Genomic DNA, 16,494 nt, shown 5'->3' with positions numbered 1-16,494 from the left:
TTGGGTAATTACATTCTTTTGTTGATAGATACTAGACATTGGGAAAAAAACTTGGACTTGGGCTGCTGTAAGGACACCAACTTCCCAGGAGCTCATGAATTGACATTTGCAGTGCACCTGGGGAGGTGTCACACCATGCCCAGAGCCTAGAGAAAATGACAGGGACATGAGCATCACCTGGAGACAAGATCTTCCTTGTGGGGTGAAGGTAATATTGTTTTAGACTTGTTCTTCCTCTCTACCCTATGTAAAAAGCAAAAATACTCTATTTGTTTTACATATACGTTGTCATGGTGATAGAGGTGAAAATGCAAGATGAGCAGAGTTTGAGAAAATAAGGCAAAGGGTTTTTATCTCTCTACAACTTTGTCTGAAAGCACTCTTTTTTGTTGAGCTTAAGACATGGGATTACTTACGGCCATGTTGCTGGTAGGCATCTTAGGAATCGGACAGTAGGGAATGCTAATCATTGGTCTATGATTCCAGAATGGCTAAAGCTTCCAAGAACAGTGTCTGGGGTAGTCTCTGGAGCTTAAGAACACAGATAAGGCTGTTACTTGTTGTCTGCTGGGTAGAACAGCTAGCAGTAATTAAACTCTTTCCTTCTCAGCTAATTCTTTGATATTAGGAGTTGTGTGATTATTCTCATTATTCTCCCCTGTTCCCACCTTCTCCTTTGCCTTTTTCTGATGTTCTTAGGGAGGCACTATGATGATCACTTGGAAGTTTTGCTTCAAGAGTGCATCAAGTTTGTGTAAACTATTCCTCTACCTGCTCACTGCTTCTCCCCCTTCACCTGGTTAACTCCTATTCATGCTTTGGATCTCATTTCAAATGTCATTTCTCCAAGAAAGCCTTCTTGGACATCTCTTTTACCTGGCCCTGTATTTTTCCTTCAGAGTGCTTATAATTAGTAATTATAACTTGTTTGAAAAATGCAATCTCCCCCTCAAGAATACAGGCTCCATGAGGGCAAAACTGCTCCTGTTTTGTGGACAGTATATACAGTAAACCACCCAGCGCCTACAGCAGTGTCTGCCACATGGATTCTAGAAATATTTATGGAAGGAGTCAATGAAGTGCTGCATTACACCTATTGACCGGTGTTCCCCAAATGCTTCACAGCAAGCCCTGTGTTGTGTTCTTGGCAATGTAGGGGATATAAAAGAAGTAGAAGCATGGATCATGTTCCCAAAGAGCTTACAACTGGTTGGGGAAAGACAGTTCTTCAGAACAGCAATCTTGTGATTTTAAAAAGTGCATTGATGTGTTAAGTACATTGCTTCAAAACTATTAAGTATTAATAGAATAATATTAATGTTTTGCCATAGAAGTGTAATAAGAGCAAAATTTACATCATATGTGTAGACACATTTCTATGGCTTATGGCTACATTTATTTTGTCATATTCTACTACCTTCTTTCTAGTTCTTATGAACATAACTATATGATCTTCTTCCTCTCTTGTTCTATCACCATCACTTCTTTGCATTTATTCTGGTCTTGTCTTAGTCCATTTGCGTTGTGATAAAGGAATACTTGAGGTTGGATAATTTATAAAGAAAATAATTTATTTGGCTCATGTATCTGCAGGTTGTTTGAGAAGCATGGCATCATCATCTGTTTCTGGTGAGGGCCTCAGGAATCTTCCATTCATGGTGTAGGGTGAAGGGGAGCATCGCATAGTGAGAAAGGAAGGAAGACAGAGAGGGGAGGGAGGTGCTGCATTCTTTTCAACAATCAGTTCTTGTGAGAACCAATAGAGTGAGAGCTCACTCATTCCTGGGAAGACAGCACCAAGCCATTCATGAAGGATTCACTCCCATGACCCAAACACCTCTCACCAGGACCACCTCCAACACTGGGGACTAAATTTCAATGTGGGACTTGAGGGGGCGGCAAACAAACCCTATCCAAACCACAGAAGGTCTCATTGTGCACTGCTGTGACTGGTGATTTGAAAAGGTGTTTGACAATATATACCATGATAAATCCAGACAGTTTAGAAAGACAACTATTTATAGGTAGAGGTCTCATTCTTATGTGGGATATAAAATAGTTGATCTAACAGAAGTAGAGAGTAGAACAGCAGTTACCAGAAGATGGGGAGAGGTTGGTCAATGGGTGAAAGTTACGCTTAGATAGGAGGAATAAGTTCTGGTATTCCATTGCACAGTATGGTGACTACAGGCAACAATAATATATTGTGTACTTCAAAATAGCTAGAAGAGGTTGGGCAAGGTGGCTCATACCTGTAATCCCAGAACTTTAGGAGGCTGAGTCGGGCGGATCACCTGAGGTCAGGAGTTCAAGACCAGCCTGGACAACTTGGCGAAACCCTGTCTCTACTAAAAATACAAAAATTAGTCCAGCATAGTGGTGGGTGCCTATAATCCCAGCTACTCAGGAGGCTGAAGCAGGAGAATTGGTTGAACCTGGGAGGCGGAGGTTGCAGTGAACTGAGATCACATGACTGCACTCCAGCCTGGGCAATAGAGCGAGACTCCATCTCAACAACAACAACAACAACAACAACAACAACAACAACAACAACAAATAGCTAGAAGAGAGAATTTTGAATATTCTCATCACAAACAAATGGCAAATGTTTGAAGTGATGGATATGCCAGTTACCCTAATTTGATCATTATACAATATATATGTGTATCAAAACATCATACTGCACTCCATAAACATAAAGAGTTATTATTTCAATGAAATAGAAAATAAAACTTATAAAATGCAGAAGGAAATAAATTAGAAATTTGTTAAAACCTTGAAAAAGAGATCGACTTTCTATGGTTTAAAATGAGAGAAGAAATGATAAGAAACAAACCTATGGATTTTAGTTGTGAAAATCTTTAGTTCCTTTACCAGCAAAGTGTTAAGTATAGCTGGCACAGAGTAAATATACCAAAATGTTATTTATTATTATTGTTTTATTATTGTGTTGTAACAATTATAAAGGACATGGCCAAAGTAAAAAAATAAAAAGAACCTAGAAAAACTTTTTAAAAACAGAAAATACAGCAAAGTATACAGTTAATAGTTTTTTCTTAATTTTAAAATATTAATGACAATAAAGATTGTATATATTCAAGGTGCTTAGTGTGATAATTTGATATATGCATACACTGTGTAATGATTATCAAAATCAAATTAATATACATGTCCACACCACCCATGCTGTACATTAGATTCCTGAACTTTATCTTATAACTATGTTAGTGTCCTTTGACCAAAATCTCCCCATTTCCCCCAACCCTAAGCTCCTGGCAACCCATCGTTCCACTCTATGTTTCTGTAAGTTTGACTTTTTTAGGTTTCACATATAGGTGAGATCATACAGTATTCATTCTTCTGTGTCTGGCTTATTTCGCTTAGCATAATGTCCTACAGGTTCGTCTATGTAGTCACAAATGGCAGGATTTCCTGCTTTTTCATGACTGACTAATATTCATTGTATGCGTGTGTGTATGTGTGTGTATATATATACGTATAATATGTACATCTGGCATTTTCTTGATCTAGTCATCTGTATATGGACAAGTAGACTGTTTCCTTACCTCGGCTATTGTAAACAATGCTGCAGTAAACATGGAGGTGTCAATATCTCTTTGAGCTACTGATTCTATTTCCTTTGGGTATATATCCAGAAGTGGGATTGCTAGAGTATATAGTAGCACTACTTTTAAGTTTTTGAGGAATCTCCATACTGTTTTCCATTCTGCTGTATGATGTCAATAGTTTAAGAGTTCATGCTCTTCATAATTAGACAAAAGTCCCTATATACCTAATGTTCAAAAGAATAAATCCTAGAAAATATACATATAGAAAAAATATTCCATCTCCTTAGGTTCGTATATTAAGTTTAGTGAATAGGATCACACAAGTAATAAAACCATGTAAGTTGGAAAGGGATTTGATAGTATACATGAACAATAAACCATGCTAAGAAATCATCACATTGAAAACCCATGTGCTCAGAGAATTTCACGACAGCATTGTTTTTCATATTGGTGAAAAACCAGCATCCACTTACAATTTAACAACAGAGAAACAGTTAAAGTATTTTTTATTTATGTGCCCAATATCACAAAACTATGAAAAAGGTCAGGTACAGAATTTTAAGCAACAGTATATACAGATGAGATTAGCTTTGGAGGCAACGTGGCAGTATTTATTATAATTTCAAGTATCCCCTGACCCACTATTTTCACTTCCGGGTATCTGTTTAATATAGCATGTGCACAAAGACACATGTACAACATACACACTCCTTGTGAGGGTGTTGATTTTAGAGCAAAAAGTAGAAATAACCTAAATATCGGGGTGTGGTTGAAATGAGTTTTGATTTTTAGTGTGATGGAATGTTATATAGGCAATCAAAAGAATGATGTTCCAGTGTGGAAAAATGTCCAAATTATACTGTTAAGTTTAAAAAATCAAATTGCTAAATAATATGTATGATATGGCCTATTTTTATAAAAACCGTACAAGCTATATATGTGTCATTCAAACACATGGCTATGTATAAGTCCATAGAATAAATTTGAGAACAACATGCACCAAGATGCTTCCAGATCTGGCCTCTGGGAAGGTAGAAGGTTTGGGAATGAGAGATGAGAAATGATGGAAATTTTCATTTATTACTCATTAGGCACTTCTGAATTTGTTTAAAACAAAGAACTTAAAATAATGTATTTATTTCATAACATTAAAATAATGTTAAGAACAAAAACTAAAAAAAAAAGCAATTATGGTTATTTTACTTCATGAGATTAAGGGCATTGTTTTTTCTTTTTGTTTTCCTTCACAACTTCTAGGAGGTTAGACTCTTTTCATCTTTAAAATTCAGAAATAAAGTTTTTATTAGGTACAACTTTTCCCCTTGGACAATGGCTTGCAACCTCAGTTTTATAACATGCAGTGGGAAGAGGATGGGAGGAGGACCTTGGTTATCCCAGCTGGGATTATAAAATTCCTCTCAACTGGAATAGTTTCAATTTACATAAGATGAAAGTTCACATAATTTTAAACGTTCTTATCCTCTCCTTACTTTTTCTGGTTGGGGGCAGAGAGGTTGGGGTAGGGCAGTTGTCACATAACAAGCAATAGGGATTTTCAGTTCTCTAAAGGCTGGAGATCACTGCTTTAAGAACTAACCATCTAAGACAGATGACATGTGACACAGCTATAAAAAAAGACAAGTAGACAACTGTACAACTATTGAAAAAATGAAGTATTTACATTATGCATGAATAATATATCTTTGTGCACATCTCCTGGGTGAACTTGTCAAGTTTTCTCTCTCCCGTCTGCTTTGGTGTTTATTTTCAAACAATTTCTACCCTGAAAAATCTTTCTGTATTACTTTGGACCCTCTGGAAATGGCTATGACATACACTTTTCTCCTATCCAGTGTTTGTAAGGCTTCCTTTCCCCATACTTTTCACTTTCTGATTTGTTAGTTTAATTTAAGCTAGATGCTGACTGAATAAGGATGATTCCTTCTACCTTAATGTTCTTTGTGTTATCCTCACCACATTCTGGCATCTAATGATTAAATAATTTACCACCACTGCAGGAAATATTTTCTGAGACCTTACATATAAACTGGTTTAAACACCCTCCTCAGGAACACCCAAATGGTTGAATTCACTCCTAACCATATTATTTTCAAAATAGCAGCAACAACAACAACAACAACAACAAAAACAACACTGAGAAACAGTAATGGTTATTTCAGGTAACGAAATTAAGGGTGATTCTCTCCTCTCTTTTCACCACTATTAACACCATGTGGTTAGACTCCTATGTGTTTAAAATTCAGAGGGAAAGATCCAGAAATAAAACAATCAGCAGTTATTTGCTTTAAAAATAATAGTTGCAGACCGGATCAACCCCAGAGCCTTTCTTCATGCCTTTCTTTTGTGTTGTAGAAACTGCCTTAGATGTGTGTGCTCCGTGTGTTTTCCCATGTTACTATTTCTCGCACTGTGTGGAAATTCCAGCAAGGGTATTAATAATTCAACGTAAAGGAGGAACAATATTATAGTTGAAAATTAGCCTGAGAAAGGTGAATGTAACCTTTTTATACAAGAAAAATAAAGGGTGAGAAGGAGCCAAATTAGCTGAACAAAGAGCTGCATAATGACGTGATACACAAATAGGAATGTCATATAAATTGGAAACTAGAGCGTGCACTGAAGAAAAATGTGGAGACAATCACTTTTAAGTGTAAAATCAGAAGAGTTAAGGCAAGAAACAAGATGCTACCAGCAAGATATTAAAAAGCAATAATATTTCAGAGGCTTAATCTCTCCACGTCTCTTTTAAGCTCAGGTACATAGCAGGCTCCCAAAGGTGTCTGAGCCTAAGTAGGGTGTTCAGGATTGTTTTTCCTTGCCACCATGGTTGGTGTCAAAGGAAGTGGATGGTTCACTTGGAGAACCCGAGTGCTGGAGACCCAGCCTTTGTTCTGATTCTCTTTGCTTTGGCAGCGAACTTGAACATTTGCAGCAGCACTAATACCTAAAGCCAGGAGCCTGGCACCTCTCCCTGAAGCCTGAACCAGATCCTGGGCAGTGGTGTGCCTTTCAAATCTTATCCTTGGCTCCTGGGTGAGTAAAAATCCTATCTTTTCCTAAAGGCCGACCTTGGCATAGAGCTCACCTCCTCCCTTTCTCCCAATTTTCCCTTGGGCTGGAGTGGGGTTATAGCATAGGTGAGTTTCATAGCTGGAATGTCAGGCTCAGCCATTGTTTTGCATTTTCCCATGGTAGACATTTCCTGTCTTACCCTCAAAAGTCCAGGTTTTATCTTTTTTCTTCTTTCTTTCTCTTTTTAAAAAATATGTCCACAGAAAAGGATCTGATAATACTTAATAACTCTAAGGTAAAGTGCTGCTAAGGTTTGAATTGTGACCCAACTTTCTGGTATGCTTGCAACTGGCTTGAAAGCAAAGTGGGCAAAGGATGTCTAACTGAGGCATTATAGCAGCTGGTGGTCTAGTGATTGCAAAACTATTCATCCCAAATCACTGTTGTAAATAGAGATTTCCTCACTTACAAACCATAAGCCTGTAAAGTCTATATTTATTAAAATGAATTCATCAGGTGGTTTCTCCCATAATCATCTTATGAGTTGATATAATTTGAATCAAAAGGAAAGAAACTTAATATAGAATATGTAGTTTTATACTGGACAAAAGTATAATTTGTTTTAATAATATTGGCTCTTAATCCACAGTTTAAACATTAGCTCAAGACAACATGATTTCTCATCTGCAATACTACAGAGTCTCCTAATTATTCTGTTTACACATTTGCACCTCACTTTCTGCACCTCTACTCTTTATAAAGTAATAGGCTTAAAGCATAATTCATGTCACATCACTCCTCACTTAAAATCCTCCAATGGCTTCCCAGTCCAATTAAGATAAGACACAGGTCAGGTGCGGTGGCTCACGCCTGTAATCCCAGCACTTTGGGAGGCCAAGGCGGGCGGATCACCTGAGGTCAGGAGTTTGAGACCAGCCTGGCCAACATGGCAAAACCCTGTCTCTACTAAAAAATACAAAAATTAGCCGGGTATGGTGGCATGCACCTGTAATCTCAGCTATCCAGGAGGCCGAGGCAGGGGAATCACTGGAACTCGGGAGGCGGAGGCTGCAGTGAGGCAAGTTGGCACCACTGCACTCCATCCTGGGCAACAGAGCAAGACTCCATCTCATATAAAAATAAAAATAAAAAAGATAAAACCCAAACTTCTTTTCAAGGCAGATCTGAGTGATTTGTCCACAGATTTCCTCACTGATTTAATCTTCTCTTATTCCCCACCTCATTCTCTGAATTATAGCAATGATTTTCTTTCTTTCTTGTTTTGCTTTTTTTTTTTTTCTATCTTAAGGCCCTTGTTCCAGCTGTCCATTGTCCATTCTGCCTGGAATTCACTTCCCTGAGATCTTTATGTGACTGCCTTCTTTTTAGAACTTACGTTTCAGTGCCATGTCTTCTTCTCAGAGAGGTTGTTTCTGACCCAAGCTCCCTCAACCCTCACATTCCCCTGCTCACTCAATCTGATTGTTCGTTTTATATTTCAGTTATTAGCTCTGTCTGAAATCATCTCATTCACTTGTTTATTTGTTGTCTCTTTCCACCAGACCCTATGTTTCATGAGAGCAGAGGCCTTGTCTTTGGTGCAATTCCAGAGTCTGGAACTATGTGTGCCACTTAGTTGGTGCTTAGTAAATATTTGCTGAATATTTGAGGAAAAATAGTAGAAAGTATATCAGCTTAATTTGTACACCCATATAGTATTAGAGCAAGTCACCAGATATCATTTATAAGCAACTGGAAAAACACAGAGCAATGTCTGGAAGTAAGATGTTTTAGTACAATGTTTAGCCTAAAGAAAACAAAGGGGGATTTATTTTGGACAGTCCAAAAGTGAATGCACTTAAATCATGGCTGGTTGGATTGGGTTTGTCATCAAGTAGCAAAATGAACATCAGTCAAATTGGAGATTTTAGTATGTTTTGTTCTCTTCTATTAAAACAGCACTATGTTTAAATGACTTGGAGCTTGCAGTTCTGTTACAATGACTCGTCAAGTTGAAAAATGTGTTTCTTTAGGGTGGGAAAAGAATTTTAATTCATAATTCATTTATTGTAATGTTTATTAAAACAAAGACATACTCTCTTATACTCTTTTTCATGACATTATGCGTTTTGTCTCTTCTATGTATTATACTTTATATATGTGCACACATATAAATAAGAAATTACAAAATGCAGTTTACGTTAGCAGAAAGAGTTTTTTTTTTATTTTAATATGTCCTTGTGTAGAGTGGAACATGCTCTATTTCATTATAATTTGGCTTGCCATTTTAAGGCATAGAGAGAGTATGAACACAAAGAACATATACTTTTCTGCTTATTTATGGCTCCAAACAAGAATTTCATTGAGTTCACATTCGAAAATATAACTTAAACAAAGCAGGGACCAAAGATCACAGAGATCTCTGAATTTATTGAATTACTCAGTTTCATACAAACCCAATAAAACAACAGATCCCCTGTAGGGTAGAAGGTATAATCTATGCATTTACCTCTGTGTACTACCCTTCTTACTAAGGTTCTATTACCCTACTGCAATCATTAAGCCTGTGTACAAACCACCAAGCTAAACAAAGAGGCTATTTTTACAGAAGGGGATGAGAGGCAAGGCAAAACATTTTTTAAAATAAAAAATAATTTTTCCTCAAAGCCCAGAACAGTAGCAGAAGGCTTTAAGAACATAAACATAACCAATCTGTCTATTCCAGGGGATAAAGGCTATGTTTCTTAAACATAAAAGAACAAAATTTCTAAGTAGCAAGCAAGTTGGAAGCATTTGCATAGTGGATTCTATTTACATAAATTACGTTGCTTATAGCAGTCATCTGATAAGACTTGGCAACGGTGGAGGCAGAAGTTGAAGTGGAATGAAAAGAAGGGTGAGTGTGTAGTTCTAGGATTCCTTTTAGCCCTTTGTGGACTTTCTCCATTCTTTGAAGTCTGTGTTTATTTAGGGGTTAACATGTGCATTTGCCCCAAACTTTATAACCATGAGTGTCAAGAAGAATTAGATTTGGTCATTGCTGCACGCTCCCCCTACCCTGTTTTGTTCTCTTTTATGAAGGTAAAAATGAGTGCATCTGTCAACTACTGGGGCATGTTAACTCATGTATGTTGGGATTTGACAGCCACTGGCTGTGAATTTTCTCACCATAACAACCAAATGAAAATGTCAGAAATGAATCTTTTTGCTAAGTGCCAGATTTTCTTTCTCATATGCACCATTTCCCTATGACCAAATACAAAGTTTTAGTGTTTTACATAGCTCCAGCCAAGAGCTTATTTCTAATGGTATAACATGATAGCTGACAATGCACAGTCTCTACAAGAATGGGTAAGTACTAGGTATTTTAGGTAGAACTTTAAGTGTGTCTTTATTGGAATCTCAAGTTCAAGAAAGACAGTGTGGCCTCATAGATATCTGGACACAGAGAACTTATGTGTCTAAGTGGGCTATACTTTAAGAATTTTTGCCTTTCTACTCCAGTTCTGCAGAACCAGTGAGGCTTCATCTGAGGGAAAGAGGTGAATGTTGGAAGGAGCCAGCTGTTCACATCCTGCTTTTTCCCTACTAATTCAAGGTCTTTGATCTGATGAGAATTTGGCATAACAGGACTTATTTACTCCTGAAGTTCTAGCTTTCTGGAATTTCATAAGCATTGACAAACTACTTCATCCACAGCGAGACTGGGTTTTGCAAATGTGTAAACCTTTGGCCATGCTTATGGGACTCATTAGGAACGTTTTTGGCTGCAGCTAACAGCTTATCCAACTAAAGGTGTCTTAAGCAAATAAGAATTTATTTTTGTACATAACAAAAAGTTTAGGATTGTACAGTTCTGGCATTTTTTGGCTCCTTAGTGGTGTCACAAGAAACTTAGGTGTTTTTTTTTTTCCCTTCTTTTTCCACTCTAACATGCTTAATGTGGTGGCTTTAATTCCCATGCTCGTGGCTTCATGATTGCAAGATGGCTGTGACGGCATCATATATGGAGATTTCATTTGATGCAGAAAGAAGGGAAAATGGGAAAAATGAGCCAGGCCAGGTTTTTTATCAGGAAAAAAAAATTTATCCCACCTCACCCCACCCCAAATTGTCCCCGCCCTTGCTCTCAGCCACTTTTCTCTCAAGGTTTTTGGTTGTTTTGCTTAGGTTTTGTTGGCCAGAATTGTATAAAATGATCTCTCCTATCTGCAAGTGAGGCTGAAGACATGAGTATTTGGCTTTTACAGGCATCAAATGAAGGGAAGCCAAGGGAAAAATGTACCAAGTGAGTCAAGCAATAAGGTTGCCACAATGACCAAGGAATTATAATGCTCAGGATAGATTAACATTATCTTGCATTCAAAGTCAGGAATTGTTCTTCTGAGTAGTTCAGGGCCAGTCTGACTTTTCCCTAATTCCTACTTGCCTCTTAGGAAGAGCGTACACTGATCCTCTGTTTCTTTCTCAGAAGGACGGCTGAAGTTCTTGAAAGATTACTTTCTTCAGGAAGCTGCAATGTGATTCTAAACACACTTTAACAAAGAATATATGGGATGCAGTTTTTAGTAGAAAAAAGGAAATGTTGCTTTCAGTATTTAAAGTTTTGGCGTCACAGTGTTGGAGTCAGTTTAGATTTCGGAGAATGTTTGTCTGTCTGTAAACTGCCTTAAGTTATTAACTTATCAACACGACTCCCGATCGTTTCTCCTCCCTCCTGCAGAATGCATATCCAAAACCTTAGGGTATAAACTCTTGAAAACATTTATTCAGCCCCCTCATCTAAGTTTCACCCTATGGCATATTGCATTATTCCTAGTAGAATCTTCCCAACTTGTGCAACAAAGATAAAGCAATGCATCTTGTAGTGAAAAGACAAATACTTCTCGCTCTTCCTTGGCATGAAGCAGGAGGCTGCCAAGTAAAAGTACCTGGCAGGATTCCCAGAGACAGGGCTTGGGCCATGGGTTGGGCAGAGGAGAAGTTGCTGTCTCATTATTTCATTGTCATGTGGTTGCTGGGCACACTAGCTGACATGAAGAATCAAAGTAAAAATTACCACTGTCAGAGAAGTGATACTAATGGCAGTGAATCTGTTCAGTCCTTCACTGTTTTCCAGGGACAGCCACCTCAATTTAGTGGATCTGTTTCCAGCTTCATTAAACCCCTAGGAAGATGACTGGAATATGCTTCCTGAATTGGTGATGCTGGGTGATTTGTTGTAATAATGGTTTCAGGGCAAGATGAATTAATCACTGTCACTTGAGGGAAGAAGAAGAAAGTGTATTCAAAAGCATCACCATATAATGCCAGCAGCGGGGAAAAAAAGACTGAATGCCAGAAAAACAAGATACTCTTTTAGCTCTTTTAAAAGAGAAAGCATGACAAACATACACCTCAGGGAACCGTAACACAGAAATATCAGAGAAGTGAATAATTCACTCATCATGATGTTTGTCAATAGGAAGTCAATTCTTGCGCCATTAGTGTTTGTGTTTGTTAGTCTTCTCCTTGTGTTTGTTATTGCCCTCTCCTCATTTCTCTCTCTTTTTCAATCTTCCTTTTTATTAGGACTACTGATTGTTTGGGGACATCCAAAATCACTCAGGATTGTGGTGACCAGTTGAACAGAGATATGCCAAATGCAGGCAGTGATTTATATCCCTGCAGGTGAGATCTGGGTGCTGTCAAAAGGTTTGTTACATCCTCTAATATTCTTTCACATGACCCTACCAGCAGATTTGAGCACACATTCTTGCCTTGGTGTGTCACTCTGTAGTCAAGTGTTATCATATCATACAGGGACATTAAAAGAAGAGTTTGATTATACTCTGAGCAACTTTTCTTATTGTGTATGCACGTGTTTACGCTTGTGATTCTATGTGCATAATTACCCCATTGACAGCAACAACAAAAACCTTAAAATGTGTGAGTATATAGGATCATAAGACAAAGAGTGAAAAAAATGGAATCAGAATGAAGAGAAAAAGGAAGTAGAAAAATAAAGCCCTAGAAAATGGTAGTATATATAATAAATGATCTGAAATATAAATTATTCACTTGAGGTAGGCTGCAAATTTGGCTCTGAGCTTTCTAGCAGCCAAATAAAAGAGATAAACTTGATATTATTCTCAATTTTCTGTAAGGGAAACAACACAATTGCTGAAAAGAAGCAAAAAACTCTGTCTCATTTTGAAATCTGAGATAATTTTTTCCTATTCCAAAAAGTTTCATTTCATAGGTGCTCTATGTTAAAAAATGTGCTACTGATATAGAAAGTAGGTAGTGCTACAAAAAACAAACAAACAACAAACACATCAATCCAGATTTATCCCTTTCTTTGAAATGTTAAATTGTTATCAATTGGATGGTTACTTAGGGCTCTGGACAGTGAAATAAACGTCATGAAAAGAGAGCTTGCCATCAATACTTACATGTTTTCATATCAGATGGGTAATGTGCTTATATTGTAACATGGTTTGAGGGAGGCACATCTCACACATGAGCATAAAAACCCAATCATTACATTTTATACATTACAAAAGAATGTTCCCACCAATACTTTCAAGAAAGATTAGATGGCATAAATACTGTCAGTATGTTTTTATTTTTAGAGAATAAGGATGATTCAGAAGCTGAGGTGAGTCATTGAAAAACGTTGAAAGAGAACACATGAGAGCCGAAGAGAATCTAGCAATCTGAATGTCCTCCACTCTCTAAAAGACATTCAGATGACCACCAGAGAGTTGCCACTGGTTGTGCTGTGTCCACTCAGTCACCAGTCAGAACCTGCAGCCAGCAGCACCTGCTTACTACAAGGTGGTTGACCATGGTCTGTGGACAAGAGGTTAGCTGATAACTGTTGCTATAATTGGTCCTCCTGCACTTAAGAGTTCAGGCATGTCTACAGCATTCGGCCCATAAAGGACAATGCGTAATTCTGTCACTGGGAATACCTCCCAGGATTTGAGTGAACTACCAGTGTCTATCACTCTTTGGCAATTCATACTTATTTTCTTTGTTGGAGGAATACAGCGATCTTTCCGTGTTTTCTGATGTGAAACTTTTGGCTGAATGTTTGGATCTTCTCCCATGTTTAGCATCGTCACAACTTAGTAGATCAGTTAAACATACTGCTAAATAGCAAAGACTAGAATGTACTAAGGCCTTAAAAAAACTTGGACTTTAATTGTTTGAAATAAAGTGAGTAGGAATGACCCATAAAATGGGCGGAGTTCAAGAGACAAGACAACAAGTCAAATGGGTAGAACCATATGCATGTGTGTATATATACATGCATGTATATAATGTATTTGTCTGTTCTCACACTGCAGTGAAGAACTGCCAAGACTGGGTAATTTATAAAGAAAAGAGGTTTGATTGAATCAGTTCCGCATGGCTGGGGAGGCCTCAGGAAGCTAACAATCATGGCCGAAGACACCTCTTCACAGGGCGGCAGGAAAGAAAATGAACGCAGAGGAAACTACCAAATCCTTAAAAAACCATCAGATCTCATGAGAAATCACTCACTATCATGAGAACAGCATGGGGGTAACCGCCCTCATGATTCAATTACCTCCACCTGGTCTCTCCCTTGACATGTGGGGATTTGGGAATTATTATTCATGATGAGATTTTGAAGGGGGACAGAGCCAAACCATAGCATATACATAGCATTCTACATATACACTCATATATGTGGAATATATGTAATCTTTTAAAATTACTAGAATTTCACCTCAAAACAGGCCAAGCTATACAAACATTTAGATTTAATGAGGAAAAATAAATACATAAATAAATAAATAAACAAACTAGAAACACTTTTAGACCACAACTAGACATGAAGCAGTCAATCAGCAAATAAAATAATTACATGAAAAAGCTATTACAGAAGGCACATACTTCATCTCTATGCCCAAGCCATGGTAAAGACAAATGTTTCAGGCACAAACTTAGAAAAATAAGAGAAGCATTAGAAGACCAATGGACCACTGATGTTTTACATCATCTCTTTTTACTGCTGAAAGAATAAACACAAACAAGCCTGTGTGGGTCTTTGGAGACAACTTGGCCATCCTAACAGGTAGAATATTTTCTTTATGGATGTGAAAGCAACCATGCATGCTTTGTAAAAACTGTGAGAAAATGTGTAAAGCCTGGTATTGAAGAGAAGAGATAAAATGGCAAAATGATGAAATGGAACCAGCCATTACAAAATGTCCATTTCTGGCTCAGATGCATTTTTCTCACCATTTCCTTTCCAAAATTGTCCCCTTTCCCCAATTTTCTCTTGATTTCATGCATCAGAGTTAGAAATCAATAGATATTGCTTTATAAAACATTCCTTTGTTGTGTGAGTACAAAACAAGAGAAATAAGGGGATTGGACCAATTGGGGGTTAAACCAGGGTGATGTTGGATAGTGCATGGTGATTTGGTTCTTTAAAGCATGTTGTTTAGGGAAAGTTTACAAGATTAATTACTGGGACATTATAGCAAGCAGATAATTTTGGGGAGGATTTTATTATGTTATGTACCTGTGACAATATTCTAAGATGGATCAGCAGTAGCTATTTGTTACTTGGTAAACTATTGAAGTTTAAGAATCAAATATTTTCAGCTGGCAATGTTTATCAAAAGATGTTCACATTGTATAAAAGGAGGCAGAACACTAATGATTAATATCAAACACTATTTTTTTTTTTTTTTTTTTTTTGCAGAAGGAGTCTCGCCCTGTCACCAGGCTGGAGTGCGATGGTGCAATCTCTGCTCACTGCAACTTCCACCTCCCGGGTTCAAATTTCTCCTGCCTCAGCCTCCTAAGTGGCTGGGACTACAGATGCCTGCCGCCACGCCTGGCTAATTTTTTGTATTTTAGTAGAGATGGGGTTTAGGCTGGTCTCGAACTCCTGAGCTCAGGCAATCTGCCCTCCTGAGCTCAGGCAATCTGCCTGCCTGGGCCTCCCAAAGTGCTAGGATTACAGGCATGAGCCACCGCCCTCAGCCACTATCTTATTTTTTAGCGTATCTGAATTAAAAACATAAAGTCTTCTCTATGTATGTTGATGATAAACTTTGGGTTTCAAGGAAAAGAGTCACTCAGGCAACTTCCAAGAATGGGAGGGGAGAAGGGGTTATTATAGGATACAGTGGAAATAAATCTGGGAGGAATCTCAATCATGTTCCAAGAGCTTGCAGGGGCCCAGAGAAATTCTCACAATGAGGCCTCACAGGAAAAGCAAGAATACCGAGAGCAGGAAAGCTTGGAGGCTAAGAGTTCCCTTGGAAGTTGAACTACTGCCTGAGAATATTAAAACAAAAACAGAAACACATAAATAGCCAGCCCTGAAACCAGCCTCTCAACTTCTGATAGGTTATATTTACATTTATGTACTTCCCTATCACAGTTTATAATCAAGCTAAGGCTAGTAGCCTTGAATATTTTTAGGGCTGCAATTTGTACATCATCTAAGCTAACAGATGAAAAGTGCAAGTGTAGTTGCCTAAGCACAGGTACATTCGTTCAACAACAAATCTTTACCTGAATGTCCATTGTATGTCCGACGCAGTCCTGTATCCTGGGGTGGCAGCCTGGGGACCTGAGAGGACTTTGAGTGGAGCTAAAGAAACAGAAAATAACTTCAACTAATAAATGTCTTTTAATATCTCTTGCAATGGAAATTTTCAGTGGCTTAATTTCTTTACTTGTCTACTTCGAAGGTGAAGTTACTCACAGGCAGGTTTCTTAGTTTACAGACTTAGCTTTTCTTCCACTCCCAGCGTATTATCATTGATCAACTATTGTCATTGAATGTCCTTACACCGGGCATGGTAGATGGCTTTTCAGCTTCCAGGCATCATGTTGTGTCTTTTTATTCTTCAATGGTATT

General features: G+C 37.9%; 1 long non-coding RNA gene and 1 other non-coding gene across 2 annotated transcripts in view; one reads left to right on the top strand and one right to left on the bottom strand.

Moving 5' to 3' along the window:
• The window catches only part of LOC104006102 (uncharacterized), a 69,569-nt gene extending 53,339 nt beyond the window's left edge, over positions 1-16,230 (top strand). The window contains exons 7-8 of the long non-coding RNA XR_001716968.3: positions 12,174-12,272; positions 15,325-16,230. This is a non-coding gene — a long non-coding RNA (uncharacterized LOC104006102). The remainder of the gene's footprint in view (positions 1-12,173; positions 12,273-15,324) is intronic.
• On the bottom strand, positions 13,046-13,150 carry LOC112209135 (small nucleolar RNA U13). The gene has a single exon (XR_002943802.1). It is a non-coding gene; the product is annotated as a small nucleolar RNA U13 (small nucleolar RNA).
• Positions 16,231-16,494: the final 264 nt, after the last annotated feature.

The sequence above is a fragment of the Pan troglodytes genome, chromosome 3, assembly GCF_028858775.2.
Source record: "Pan troglodytes isolate AG18354 chromosome 3, NHGRI_mPanTro3-v2.0_pri, whole genome shotgun sequence".
Taxonomy (NCBI): Eukaryota; Metazoa; Chordata; class Mammalia; order Primates; family Hominidae; genus Pan; species Pan troglodytes.
This window is presented reverse-complemented; position numbering and strand designations above follow the sequence as displayed.